Raw genomic sequence first — 15,527 nt, forward strand, 5'->3', positions numbered from 1 at the left:
TCACTGTGGTGCAAGGGCAAGTGTATGGCGGCAGAGTGTTTCTTTTGATTGGGGACCCAAGTTGTGTAGCCAGATGGGCATTCACAAAATGTGTATCACTACACTCAGACTACAGGATGATGGGTTAATGAAGCACACCACAGCTGGCAGTTCTAGTAGGCTGCTGGCAGTATAACTGGGATTGCCACCTCCCCATGGTACTCTTCACCTGCTTCACCACTATGCCGGAGTCTCACAGCTGCAGTCTGGTGTTTTTGATGATGGGACAGTAGATCGAAATTTTTGTCTGGCCACCGGATGATGAGCTTCCAGCAAAGCACTCCCTCGACTATGTCATTAAGCTGCAGCAGAGGATGGAGCATGTGCACCAGCTGGCTAGACAGCTTACAAGTCTGGGACGATGAGAGCCAAGTTCAGGCATCTAGATGATGGAACCAGTGTTTGTCAGGTTGTTTTATGGTTATTGTGAGGGACTAAATAGCAGTGGGGGTGTTGTCTGGAACTGGGGGGAGGGCAATGTGGAGTTGGTGCAGTAATAGACACTAATTGGTGTAACTTGTCCTATACGCTAATAATGTTTACAGTGTTTATGGTAACTGTCAAATTTAGGAATCTACAGTCTGTGTGTTCTTTAAGTTTAGTTAATATTTGTGTTTTTGGGTGTTTGTTCTCTGGTTCTTGAGCAATATTTCCTCTGCCATAAAAAAGCACTTTCCTCTACTAGCTCAATAAAAGCATTTAACTGAGTAATCAGACCTTGACTCTGCCAAGTCTATTTTCAACCCCCATGTTACAATATATTGGAAGCCCTTTGAAAAAGAGTTAAAGCTGCTCTAGCAGCATTGTGGGACTGATTGAAAGTTATATTAATGTTTTTGGTGTGATATTCCGGCAATAACTCTCTAAAAATCTTGGCCAATGGTGTGATTTATATGTGCCCATGTACATATTCTAATGAGGAAACATTAGATAAATTATACTGAAAGACCTATGAGGAAGAGGGGTTGATGCAGGCATAAGGACACTTGGCAGAATTTTACTAGGCATTAAAAATACTCAAATGAAAAATACTCAAATGAAAAATAAAAAGCAGAACCTTTATTAAAGCCTAAAATGAGGGTTACTATAAGGTGACCACTAGACATGTACAATGTCTATGTTAGAAATGGAGTGGCATGGGGGCTCGGTGGGTAGCACTGTTGCCTCACAGCTAGAATGTCCTGGGTTTGATTCCCAGGTGGAGGAGTCTGGGTCCCTTCTGCGTGGAGTTTGTATGTTCTCTCCGTGTCTGCGTGGGTTTCCTCCGGGAGCTCTGGTTTCCTCCCACAGTCCAAAAACGTGCAAGTGAGGTAAATTGGAAATACAAAAATTGTCCATGACAGTGTTTGACATTGAACTTAAACTGATGAATCTTGTATAACCAGTAACTACCTGTTCTGTCATTAATATAACCAAAGTGTGTAAAAATGACATTAAAATCCTAATAATAAATGCTAGAAATGTCATACTCTGGTCTATATCATACTACCCATATGAAGTAAATATAGTACACAGTATAAAACATGTAACTCATATAAATGCTTTTATAATACAAAAAAATACTAGGATACACATAAAGTTTTTGTTTATGTTGTCGGAGCTGTAATTGTAGTGCGCTGCATCGTACAATGTTATGTCATCATTTTATTAATCTTAATTTATTTATTAGGATTGCTGGATCCAGTGCTACCTCCAGACCCAACACAGAATATCCTGGACATGACATAAATGTATCTTTTCATTTTAATATAGAGTAGCCAATCAAACTTTTTGAATGTTTTGGGGAGAAAATGCCAAACTTTTAACAGACAGTGACTGGAGATGGGGATTAAAACCAGATCCTCAAGGCCTAGAATGCTATGCTAATATGATCATTTTCAAGAAAGTCAAATGCAATTGTAACCTCCAGTTTCAATCTTATAAACAGAATAATACTTATACATAATGATGATTAAATAATTTCATGTTAATTTGTTTTCTTGGTATATATATATATATACAGTATATACAGTGTATCACAAAAGTGAGTACACCCCTCACATTTCTGCAAAAATTTCATTATATCTTTTCATGGGACAACACTATAGACATGAAACTTGGATATAACTTAGAGTAGTCAGTGTACAGCTTGTATAGCAGTGTAGATTTACTGTCTTCTGAAAATAACTCAACACACAGCCATTAATGTCTAAATAGCTGGCAACATAAGTGAGTACACCCCACAGTGAACATGTCCAAATTGTGCCCAAATGTGTCGTTGTCCCTCCCTGGTGTCATGTGTCAAGGTCCCAGGTGTAAATGGGGAGCAGGGCTGTTAAATTTGGTGTTTTGGGTACAATTCTCTCATACTGGCCACTGGATATTCAACATGGCACCTCATGGCAAAGAACTCTCTGAGGATGTGAGAAATAGAATTGTTGCTCTCCACAAAGATGGCCTGGGCTATAAGAAGATTGCTAACACCCTGGAACTGAGCTACAGCATGGTGGCCAAGGTCATACAGCGGTTTTCCAGGACAGGTTCCACTCGGAACAGGCTTCGCCAGGGTCGACCAAAGAAGTTGAGTCCACGTGTTCGGCATCATATCCAGAGGTTGGCTTTAAAAAATAGACACATGAGTGCTGCCAGCATTGCTGCAGAAGTTGAAGACGTGGGAGGTCAGCCTGTCAGTGCTCAGACCATAGGCCGCACACTGCATCAACTCGGTCTGCATGGTCGTCATCCCAGAAGGAAGCTGACGCACAAGAAAGCCCGCAAACAGTTTGCTGAAGACAAGCAGTCCAAGAACATGGATTACTGGAATGCCCTGTGGTCTGACGAGACCAAGATAAACTTGTTTGGCTCAGATGGTGTCCAGCATGTGTGGCGGCGCCCTGGTGAGAAGTACCAAGACAACTGTATCTTGCCTACAGTCAAGCATGGTGGTGGTAGCATCATGGTCTTGGGCTGCATGAGTGTTGCTGGCACTGGGGAGCTGCGGTTCATTGAGGGAAACATGAATTCCAACATGTACTGTGACATTCTGAAACAGAGCATGATCCCCTCCCTTCGAAAACTGGGCCTCATGGCAGTTTTCAAACAGGATCACGACCCCAAACACAACCTCCAAGATGACAACTGCCTTGCTGAGGAAGCTGAAGGTAAAGGTGATGGACTAAACCCAATTGAGCACCTGGGCGCATCCTCAAGTGGAAGGTGGAGGAGTTCAAGGTGTCTAACATCCACCAGCTCCGTGATGTCATCATGGAGGAGTGGAAGAGGATTCCAGTAGCAACCTGTGCAGCTCTGGTGAATTCCATGCCCAGGAGGGTTAAGGCAGTGCTGGATAATAATGGTGGTCACACAAAATATTGACAATTTGGGCACAATTTGGACATGTTCACTGTGGGGTGTACTCACTTATGTTGCCAGCCATTTAGACATTAATGGCTGTGTGTTGAGTTATTTTCAGAAGACAGTAAATCTACACTGCTATACAAGTTGTACACTGACTACTCTAAGTTATATCCAAGTTTTATTTCTATAGTGTTGTCCCATGAAAAGATATAATAAAATATTTGCAGAAATGTGAGGGGTGTACTCACTTTTGTGATACTCTGTATATATACAGTATATACAGTGTATCACAAAAGTGAGTACATGTTAGGGTTAGTTAATAACCCACCAAGGACTAGGGGGGAACCCAAAGGCGAGTGCACAAACAACAAAACCCAGAAGTGATAATACGATATTTATTTAAACAAATAATAAATAAACGACCAAAACAAACAACCAAAAAGATAACAGAAAACGAGAGGGGAGCGGCAGGAGCGGTACTGGAAGCGCCGGGGAACTGCAGGGCGGACTGATGACCAGGAGTGATGAACCGGAATGCAGGATGACCAGGAATGGCAGGAGAACCAGGAATGGCAGGAACGCAGGAGAACCAAGAACGGCAGGAATACAGGAGAACCAGGAACGGCAGGAACACAGGAGAACCAGGAACGGCAGGAACGCAGGAACGGGGGGAAGGTCTAGGAGGCGATGAAAAACAAAATACGTTAACGAGGAGAAGGTACAAGAAGAAGACTCACGGTTTAAGGACACAACGAACGGCCGTCTGTGTACCGTATGGCAAGCAGACAATCTGGCGACGAGTGAGAGAAAAGCCGGCGTTTAAATGCAGGAGTTGATGAGATGAGGAATGAGGCGCAGGTGTGTGTGGGGTCCGCCCTCCAGCGATCTATTGGCTGGAACCGCAGCAACCTCCGAAAACAGTACCGCTCCAGGCCGCTAGGGGGAGAAGGGAGCAAAACGGGAAAACAAACGCAAACCACCACCAAGAACAAAAGCGATCGGGGAAACTAAAGAAAACGGAGAAAAACAAAATACAAACCGGGATGAAAACAAAACGCTGGGAAACCCTGAAAATGAAAGGTAAGTGCTGGCGGAACCTAACAGTACCCCCCCCTCAACGGCCACCTCTAGGTGGCCTACCGGGTCTATCGGAATGTAGACGGTGGAACTCACGGACCAGGTTGGAGTCAAGGATGGCAACCCGGGGAACCCACGACCGCTCCTCAGGCCCATAACCCTCCCAATCTACCAGGTATTGGAGGCCCCGACCACGTCTACGGACATCCAGCAACCGGCGAACCGTGTATGCCGGATGCCCATCGATGAGCCGGGGGGGTGGTGGGGGTTCGGTCGGAGGGTTCAAGGGTGAGGAAACCACGGGCTTGAGCTGGGAGACGTGGAATGTGGGGTGGATCCGCATGTGGCGGGGAAGTTTCAGTCGTACCGACGTGGGGTTGATGATCTTCTCGACGGTGTAGGGGCCGATGAAGCGGGGGGAGAGTTTCCGAGACTCGACACGCAAGGGGATGTGAAGGGTGGACAACCAGACAGCTTGACCAGGAGCATAGGGGGGGGCCGGTCTTCTACGACGATCGGCCGACTGCTGGTTGGCGTCCCGAGTGCGCAGGAGGGTGGTCCTGGTGGAGCGCCAGAGTCTTCGGCACCTGCGAAGGTGGTGCCCAACAGAGGGGACTGCCACATCGGCTTCTTGTTCGGGGAACAGTGGTGGCTGGTAGCCTAAGGAGGCCTCGAAGGGGGACAATCCTGTGGCAGATGACACCAGAGAGTTGTGGGCATACTCGACCCAGGCCAGGTGGGAGCTCCAGGCCTTGGGGTTGCGAGCAGCCATGCACCGTAAGGCCGACTCCAGGCCCTGGTTGGTCCTCTCCGCCTGACCGTTGGACTGTGGGTGGAAGCCGGAGGAAAGGCTGACTGTGGCGCCCAGCGCCCCGCAGAAGGCCTTCCAAACCTGGGAGGTGAATTGGGGTCCTCGGTCTGACACAATGTCCAATGGTATTCCATGAACGCGAAAAACTAGATTAACTAAAAGTTCTGCTGTTTGGAAGGCTGTGGGGAGCTTCGGCAGAGCAGCAAAATGTACGGCCTTGGAAAACCGGTCAACGATGGTGAGGATGACTGTGTTCCCGTTGGAATCCGGAAGGCCCGTGACGAAGTCCAAGGCAATATGGGACCATGGGCGACTCGGGATAGGGAGAGGCTGAAGTAGCCCCGCAGGAGATTGATGGGATGCTTTGCTGCGTGCACAGGTGGTACAGGCCGCCACAAATTCCCCAACATCCTTCTCCAAGGATGGCCACCAGAAATGCCTCTTTAGGAAGGATAAGGTACGACTAGTCCCGGGATGGCAGGCGACGCGGGACTCATGGGCCCATTGAAGGACCGGCGAGCGAGCTGTGGCCGGGACGAAGAGACGGGTTTGGGTTCCTGTCCTGGGGTCTGGTTCCTGGGCCTGGGCTTCGGTGACTAGACGACGAACGTCCCAAGTGAGGAGCCCAACAAGTCGACTCGGCGGGAGGATAGTCTCGGAAGAGGTGAGGGCTTCCTTCGGGGCAAACTGGCGAGAGAGGGCGTCCGGTTTGATGTTCCGGGATCCAGGCCGGTAGGTCAAAGTAAAATCAAAACGGGCGAAGAACAGTGCCCATCTGGCTTGCCTGGCGTTCAGCCTCTTTGCCGTCTGGACGTAAGACAAATTCTTGTGGTCCGTCCAGACGACAAAGGGCTGAGCGGCCCCCTCCAGCCAGTGCCTCCACTCCTCCAAGGCCAGTTTCACCGCCAGTAGCTCACGGTCCCCGACATCGTAATTGGCCTCAGCTGAAGAAAGGCGACGTGAAAAAAAAGCACAAGGGTGCAGAGGGTTCTCGGGACTCACCCGCTGGGAGAGCACAGCCCCTACCCCAGTATCGGATGCATCCACCTCCACCACGAACTGCTTGTCGGGGTCGGGCTGGATGAGGATGGGGGCGGAAGTGAACAAAGTCTTGAGCCGGAGGAAAGCTTCCTCTGCCTCCCGGGGCCAGGTGAAGGAAATCTTAGTCGAGGTGAGGCGAGTGAGGGGTGCTGCCACGTGGCTGTAGTTTCGGATGAATCGTCGGTAGAAGTTAGCGAAACCCAGGAAGCGTTGGAGCTCCTTCCGAGTGGTAGGGGTAGGCCACTCTGTGACCGCTCGGATCTTGTGGGGGTCGGCTCTAACCTGGCCGCTCTCCAGAACGACCCCGAGGAATTCCACAGAGTCGACGTGGAACTCACACTTCTCGACCTTGACGAACAATCTGTTCTCTAATAACCGAGAGAGGACCCTCCGGACATGCGCTCCGTGTTCTTCCCGGGACTTGGAAAAAATCAAAATGTCGTCAAGGTAGACGAACACGAACCGGTTGAGGAAGTCTCTGAGCACATCGTTGACCAAGGCTTGGAAGACTGCTGGGGCGTTACAAAGCCCGAAGGGCATTACGAGGTACTCGAAGTGGCCGAGCGGGGTGTTGAACGCCGTCTTCCACTCGTCGCCTTCTCGGATCCGCACCAGGTGATACGCGTTACGCAGGTCCAACTTTGTGAAGATGGTAGCACTGTGCAGGGGTTCAAAGGCCGACGACATCAACGGCAGGGGATACCGGTTCTTGACCGTGATCTGGTTGAGGCCCCGGTAGTCGATGCATGGCCGCAGGGTCTTATCCTTCTTTTCGACAAAAAAGAAACCAGCTCCTAAGGGAGATGATGAGGGGCGGATGATTCCGGCGGCCAGAGACTCCGAGATGTAGCTCTCCATCGTGCTCCTCTCAGCACGAGAGAGGTTATAGAGCCGACTGGTAGGCAGTGGGGCACCAGGCAGCAAGTCGATGGCACAATCGTAGGGTCGGTGAGGGGGTAGAGACTGGGCCCGGTACTTGCTGAACACCTCGCGGAGGAAGTGGTACTCCCGGGGCACCTTGGACAGGTCAGGGGATGCTGCAGAGGGGGTGGTGCTTGTCCCGTTCCCCGGCTGAGGGATGGCGGAGACCAGACAATTGGCGTGGCAAAAGTCGCTCCAAGCCACAACTCGTCCACGAGCCCAGTCGATGTGGGGGTTGTGACGTGCCAACCAGGGGTAGCCTAGGACCAGGGGGGTCTGAGGAGCTTTGATAACTACGAAGGAGAGGGTCTCCCGGTGGTTTCCTGAGAGGATCAGGGACAAAGGCGCGGTACGGTGGGTCACCCGGGCAATGATCCGTCCATCCAGGGCTCGCGCAGTGATAGGAGGGTCCAGGGGCTCCAGGGTCCCCCCCAGCTGACTTGCCAGCCCTTCGTCTAACAGGTTGTCCTCCGCACCCGAGTCCACCAAGGCCTGGAGAGGGACCGAGCAGCCATGGCAACAAAGGGTTGCCTGCATGCGGAGGTGGCGTTGCTGGGAGGATTGGGATAATTGTGGGAGGGGGGATAGCTGAGAGTCGCCCGCCAGTACCCCCACGGCTACTGACGGGCGCCCTCTTTTGGCCGGACAGGGCATGCCCGGAGAATATGGCCTGCCTGACCACAATAAAGGCATTGCCCGGCCCTGAAGCGGTTAGCCCGCTCCTGGGGGGTTAACCGGGCACGCCCCAACTGCATGGGTTCAGGCATTGGTACTAAGGGTATAGGGGCAACACTGGAGGCACCTGAGGGCTCTGAGGGGCTCGAACAGGTCAAAGGGGAAGGTAGCCTGGAACCGGTTCTGGCCGCCCTTTCATGGCGGCGGCTGCGGAGGCGGTTATCCAAGCGGATGGCCAGAGCTACCAGGGAGTGGAGGTCGGGGCTCTCGTCCCTTGCCGCCAACTCATCCCTCAGGGAGTCGATGAGACCTTGCCGGAAAGCCTCCCGGAGGGCCTCGTCGTTCCACCCCGAGTCGGCGGCCAAGGTCCAGAACTCAATAGAATAATCAGCCACGGACCGGGAACCTTGGCGCAGGGAAAATAGTCGGGAAGAGGCACTCCCCGAATAATCCGGGTGGTCAAACACTGTCCTGAACCGGGCGAGGAAGTCAACAAACGAGCCCTCTCGAGGGTCCGTCTGTGACTGTACCGCTTCGGCCCAGGTCAGGGCCCTGCCTCTCAGGTGACCAATAATAAAGGCCACCTTACTGGCCTCGGTGGCAAAGGTAGTGGGACGCTGACGGAAAATGGATTCGCATTGGAACAAAAACCCTCTGCACCTCTCCAGGTCTCCACAGAAGGGCTCGGGGTTGGGGACAGGTGTTTCCACGGAGGACCCTGGAACCACGGGACCCGTCGGAGGTACGACCGGAACCTGGGAAGGAGCAAGAGGTACAGGATTAGGAGGTATTAGATGTACTACCTGCTGGGTCAAGTCAGCGAGCTGCTGGCTGAGTGTCCCCAGCATCTGGTTATGGCGGATAAGGATCCCCTCAACCGTTTGTGCACCCGTGGGTTCCATGTTGGCCAGATTGTACTGTTAGGGTTAGTTAATAACCCACCAAGGACTAGGGGGGAACCCAAAGGCGAGTGCACAAACAACAAAACCCAGAAGTGATAATACGATATTTATTTAAACAAATAATAAATAAACGACCAAAACAAACAACCAAAAAGATAACAGAAAACGAGAGGGGAGCGGCAGGAGCGGTACTGGAAGCGCCGGGGAACTGCAGGGCGGACTGATGACCAGGAGTGATGAACCGGAATGCAGGATGACCAGGAATGGCAGGAGAACCAGGAATGGCAGGAACGCAGGAGAACCAAGAACGGCAGGAATACAGGAGAACCAGGAACGGCAGGAACACAGGAGAACCAGGAACGGCAGGAACGCAGGAACGGGGGGAAGGTCTAGGAGGCGATGAAAAACAAAATACGTTAACGAGGAGAAGGTACAAGAAGAAGACTCACGGTTTAAGGACACAACGAACGGCCGTCTGTGTACCGTATGGCAAGCAGACAATCTGGCGACGAGTGAGAGAAAAGCCGGCGTTTAAATGCAGGAGTTGATGAGATGAGGAATGAGGCGCAGGTGTGTGTGGGGTCCGCCCTCCAGCGATCTATTGGCTGGAACCGCAGCAACCTCCGAAAACAGTACCGCTCCAGGCCGCTAGGGGGAGAAGGGAGCAAAACGGGAAAACAAACGCAAACCACCACCAAGAACAAAAGCGATCGGGGAAACTAAAGAAAACGGAGAAAAACAAAATACAAACCGGGATGAAAACAAAACGCTGGGAAACCCTGAAAATGAAAGGTAAGTGCTGGCGGAACCTAACAGTACACCCCTCACATTTCTGCAGATATTTAAGTATATCTTTTCATGGGACAACACTGACAAAATGACACTTTGACACAATGAAAAGTAGTCTGTGTGCAGCTTATATAACAGTGTAAATTTATTCTTCCCTCAAAATAACTCAATATACAGCCATTAATGTCTAAACCACCGGCAACAAAAGTGAGTACACCCATAAGAGACTACACCCCTAAATGTCCCATTTGAGCATTTTCCCTCCAAAATGTCATGTGACTCGTTAGTGTTACTAGGTCTCAGGTGTGCATAGGGAGCAGGTGTGTTCAATTTAGTAGTACAGCTCTCACACTCTCTCATACTGGTCACTGAAAGTTCCAACATGGCACCTCATGGCAAAGAACTCTCTGAGGATCTTAAAAGACGAATTGTTGCGCTACATGAAGATGGCCAAGGCTACAAGAAGATTGCCAACACCCTGAAACTGAGCTGCAGCACAGTGGCCAAGATCATCCAGCGTTTTAAAAGAGCAGGGTCCACTCAGAACAGACCTCGCGTTGGTCGTCCAAAGAAGCTGAGTGCACGTGCTCAGCGTCACATCCAACTGCTGTCTTTGAAAGATAGGCGCAGGAGTGCTGTCAGCATTGCTGCAGAGATTGAAAAGGTGGGGGGTCAGCCTGTCAGTGCTCAGACCATACGCCGCACACTACATCAAATTGGTCTGCATGCCTGTCACCCCAGAAGGAAGCCTCTTCTGAAGTCTCTACACAAGAAAGCCCGCAAACAGTTTGCTGAAGACATGTCAACAAAGGACATGGATTACTGGAACCATGTCCTATGGTCTGATGAGACCAAGATTAATTTGTTTGGTTCAGATGGTCTCAAGCATGTGTGGTGGCAATCAGGTGAGGAGTACAAAGATAAGTGTGTCATGCCTACAGTCAAGCATGGTGGTGGGAATTCCATGGTCTGGGGCTGCATGAGTGCAGCAGGTGTTGGGGAGTTACATTTCATTGAGGGACACATGAACTCCAATATGTACTGTGAAATACTGAAGCAGAGCATGATCCCCTCCCTTCGGAAACTGGGTCGCAGGGCAGTGTTCCAGCATGATAATGACCCCAAACACACCTCTAAGACGACCACTGCTTTATTGAAGAGGCTGAGGGTAAAGGTGATGGACTGGCCAAGCATGTCTCCAGACCTAAACCCAATAGAACATCTTTGGGGCATCCTCAAGCGGAAGGTGGAGGAGCGCAAAGTCTCGAATATCCACCAGCTCCGTGATGTCGTCATGGAGGAGTGGAAAAGCATTCCAGTGGCAACCTGTGAAGCTCTGGTAAACTCCATGCCCAGGAGAGTTAAGGCAGTTCTGGGAAATAATGGTGGCCACACAAAATATTGACACTTCAGGAACTTTCACTAAGGGGTGTACTCACTTTTGTTGCCGGTGGTTTAGACATTAATGGCTGTATATTGAGTTATTTTGAGGGAAGAATAAATTTACACTGTTATATAAGCTGCACACAGACTACTTTTCATTGTGTCAAAGTGTCATTTTGTCAGTGTTGTCCCATGAAAAGATATACTTAAATATCTGCAGAAATGTGTACATATATGTACATATACTGTACATATTTGTACTGTGTAACAAATAAATTGAATATATATATATATATATATATATATATATATATATATATATATATATATATATATATATATACTGTATATATATATATATATATATATATTTATTTTTTTTTGTATATAAATTACCCATTATATGACCTGATTTTTATCCAAATAAAAAGGCACATTATGCCTTGACTAGTAGCATTTAAATTATTGCAAAAAAACACTGTGTGATCAGTACTAAACTATCAGGTCGAAAGTATGTTGTTACCTGATCAAGAGCTTGTTGGACATTATATTTAAATACCATGGGCCATTAATTTAAAGTACCCCTCCCAAATTTAGGCCTCACTTTTGAGTGAGTCTGCGCTTAGTTGTGTCTATTTTGCGTCAGGCACTGGTGTTGCCCGAGAAGGCCTGGCTTGCAATTCATGTTCCAGCTCATGCACTTTGTTACATCATCCAACATCTATTAGGCTTTTGGTGGGCTGGTACTCTGACATTCTCCCATGATATTTTTGTAAACAGTGTTTTCTCAGCCACTGTAAGCTGTCCAGACCCTGCATCAAACAACAGCCGCAAAGTAAAAAGATTCCACCATGCTTTACAACTGGAATAAAGCTGAAAGATGTTAGTTTTAAGTTTTTTGTTTCCTTCAAGAATATCACTGTGCTACTTTACCAGAGTTAAACTGTAGCCTTGTTTGTCCAGAGAAAATTATCATGTTTAATATAGATTAAGCAAAATATGGGTAAATCCAGTTGCTCAATGTTTGCTAGAGAAGAAAATGTGTCCTGGTACTTATGTAAAAGCTGAACCAGTTCTAGAGTGCATTATACCCCCTTTCACATTTCTGGCAAACATAATTGCCTCAATATTTGCTACATGCTAAATATACTGGTGCAGTGTATACAATACAAGTAGGCCATTTAAAACCCAGATAATGTAACTGTTTCTAAAAAATGAAGAAATAGTTGGCTATAAATTGGCAGCAGGTGACGTATGAAGTTTGTTCTTGCAGCTCTGCCTATAATTCTTTGGTGGATGGGTAAAATGTGACAGTTTTAGTACATTGTAAAAAATATTGCAACTATAGTTTTATGGCATCCTCAAGTATGGCTCTCATATTTCATAACATAATAATTCTAATGAAAAGCTTTCCTAACAATATGTTACAATATGCATTTTGGATTATTAACACTGGTTTAATTTGGTGATGTTATAAAAACACATGAAAAGCAAATCAATCAGGAGGAATAAAATAGTTATAATTTCTATACTGGCATATTAATCTAATTTCAGTTGAATGGCCAGCCTATTTACAAATTTGCACCTTTCAATATTGTATGTATACAATATTGTTTCTATACTCACTGTCCATTTTATCAGCTCCACTTACCATATAGAAGCCTTTTGTAGTTCTACAATTACTGACTGATGTCCATCTGTTTCTCTACATACCTTTTTAGCCTGCTTTTACCTGCTCTGTGGTGGTCCTGTGGGGGTCCTAACCATTGAAGAACAGGGTGAAAGCAGGCTAAAAAGCATGCAGAGAAATATATGAACTACAGTCAGTAATTGTAGAACTACTAAGTGCTTCTCTATGGTAAATATATAGATAGATAGATAGATAGATAGATAGATAGATAGATAGATAGAGAGAGAGAGAGAGAGAGAGAGAGAGAGAGAGAGAGAGAGAGAGAGAGAGAGAGAATGTATGTATGCATATACAGTATATACAGTGTATCACAAAAGTGAGTACACCCCTCACATTTCTGCAAATATTTTATTATATCTTTTCATGGGACAACACTATAGAAATAAAACTTGGATCTAACTTAGAGTAGTCAGTGTACAACTTGTATAGCAGTGTAGATTTACTGTCTTCTGAAAATAACTCAACACACAGCCATTAATGTCTAAATAGCTGGCAACATAAGTGAGTACACCCCACAGTGAACATGTCCAAATTGTGCCCAAAGTGTCAATATTTTGTGTGACCACCATTATTATCCAGCACTGCCTTAACCCTCCTGGGCATGGAATTCACCAGAGCTGCACAGGTGCTACTGGAATCCTCTTCCACTCCTCCATGATGACATCACGGAGCTGGTGGATGTTAGACACCTTGAACTCCTCCACCTTCCACTTGAGGATGCGCCACAGGTGCTCAATTGGGTTTAGTCCATCACCTTTACCTTCAGCTTCCTCAGCAAGGCAGTTGTCATCTTGGAGGTTGTGTTTGGGGTCGTTATCCTGTTGGAAAACTGCCATGAGGCCCAGTTTTCGAGAGGAGGGGATCATGCTCTGTTTCAGAATGTCACAGTACATGTTGGAATTCATGTTTCCCTCAATGAACTGCAGCTCCCCAGTGCCAGCAACACTCATGCAGCCCAAAACCATGATGCTACCACCACCATGCTTGACTGTAGGCAAGATACAGTTGTCTTGATACTTCTCACCAGGGCGCCGCCACACATGCTGGACACCATCTAAGCCAAACAATTTTATCTTGGTCTCGTCAGACCACAGGGCATTCCAGTAATCCATGTTCTTGGACTGCTTGTCTTCAGCAAACTGTTTGCGGGCTTTCTTGTGCGTCAGCTTCCTTCTGGGAGGACGACCATGCAGACCGAGTTGATGCAGTGTGCGGCGTATGGTCTGAGCACTGACAGGCTGACCTCCCACGTCTTCAACCTCCAGCACTCATGTGTCTATTTTTTAAAGCCAACCTCTGGATATGACGCCGGACACGTGGACTCAACTTCTTTGGTCGACCCTGGCGAAGCCTGTTCCGAGTGGAACCTGTCCTGGAAAACCGCTGTATGACCTTGGCCACCATGCTGTAGCTCAGTTCCAGGGTGTTAGCAATCTTCTTATAGCCCAGGCCATCTTTGTGGAGAGCAACAATTCTATTTCTCACATCCTCAGAGAGTTCTTTGCCATGAGGTGCCATGTTGAATATCCAGTGGCCAGTATGAGAGAATTGTACCCAAAACACCAAATTTAACAGCCCTGCTCCCCATTTACACCTGGGACCTTGACACATGACACCAGGGAGGGACAACGACACATTTGGGCACAATTTGGACATGTTCACTGTGGGGTGTACTCACTTATGTTGCCAGCTATTTAGACATTAATGGCTGTGTGTTGAGTTATTTTCAGAAGACAGTAAATCTACACTGCTATACAAGCTGTACACTGACTACTCTAAGTTATATCCAAGTTTCATGTCTATAGTGTTGTCCCATGAAAAGATATAATGAAATATTTGCAGAAATGTGAGGGGTGTACTCACTTTTGTGATACACTGTATACATTTAATTGCAATACGGGGTTGTATGTCATTTCTAGGGCACCACTGGAAATGTTTCTAAATTACAAGGTGAGCTCACCTTGAAACTAGTTCTGTAATTGTCATAATCAAGCATTCTCTTGATTTAGCTATTGTTGCTCCTTCTACTTCATATAATTACTTTAATTATGCTAGTATAATTGCATATTATTAGCCTAAAATTACACACATAACAAATAACAGACTTTACTTTTTTGAAGGACTAAGGGCTTGAGAGATAACAAGTGATCTGTCTCTTTGTATCTGTCCCAGAATTCTCAGATATGTTTAGCTTTAATCATGTACTTTTTCCTGTCTGAACAAAGCACCCACATTGTTTTTTTTCTTTTGTTTATAACTAATTATCAGTATCTAAATTAGTTTCAATGATAACATGGAATCAGGTTATAGGTATTATCTAGTGTTGCTAACTAAATTGTTTATGGCTTTCTTTTTAGTTTGCGTAAATGGTTCATCATGTAAATAGGGTGACAGAAAATAGGGTGACAGAAAAATAAATGCTTTTAATGGATTCACAAAAAGTTTTTACATGAGTGTCACAGTCACTGGTGGCACACTATGTGTCTGTTATTGATAAATATAACAATCTTTTTTGATGTTTTGTTTTTTTTGATGTGTTACAATTTTTCACTCCAGAGAATGACCTGTAATGGGTCCAGCTGCCATGGATGTTATTGAATCACATTCTTTTGCCTTGTCAGATATGATCAGCAGAGGAGGCATGAAGGTGCAGATCAGTGACATATATCAGTTTCTCCTAACCAACAATTACATGTTGGTGTTTCTATTTATCCCAGTTTCTTTATCACTCATTTGCCTGCCCCTTATTTGGGAAACCTGCTTTTTCCTTAAGTGTCTGTGATGCTGGGCTACTGACTTTTCAAATGACCTTGGATGAGCTCAGGCTCTTTTCAGAAGTGGGCCCCACATTTGTGGGGCTCCT

At 47.0% G+C, this 15,527-nt stretch overlaps 1 long non-coding RNA gene across 1 annotated transcript; it reads right to left on the reverse strand.

Annotated features, from left to right (window-relative positions):
* Positions 1-8,895: 8,895 nt before the first annotated feature.
* LOC134310667 (uncharacterized) lies at positions 8,896-9,551 on the reverse strand. Its single transcript, XR_010011329.1, has 2 exons — positions 9,286-9,551; positions 8,896-9,191 (listed from the first exon to the last, which is right to left on the reverse strand). It is a non-coding gene; the product is annotated as an uncharacterized LOC134310667 (long non-coding RNA).
* Between the last annotated feature and the right edge of the window lie 5,976 nt (positions 9,552-15,527).

The sequence above is a fragment of the Trichomycterus rosablanca genome, chromosome 1, assembly GCF_030014385.1.
Source record: "Trichomycterus rosablanca isolate fTriRos1 chromosome 1, fTriRos1.hap1, whole genome shotgun sequence".
Taxonomy (NCBI): domain Eukaryota; kingdom Metazoa; phylum Chordata; class Actinopteri; order Siluriformes; family Trichomycteridae; genus Trichomycterus; species Trichomycterus rosablanca.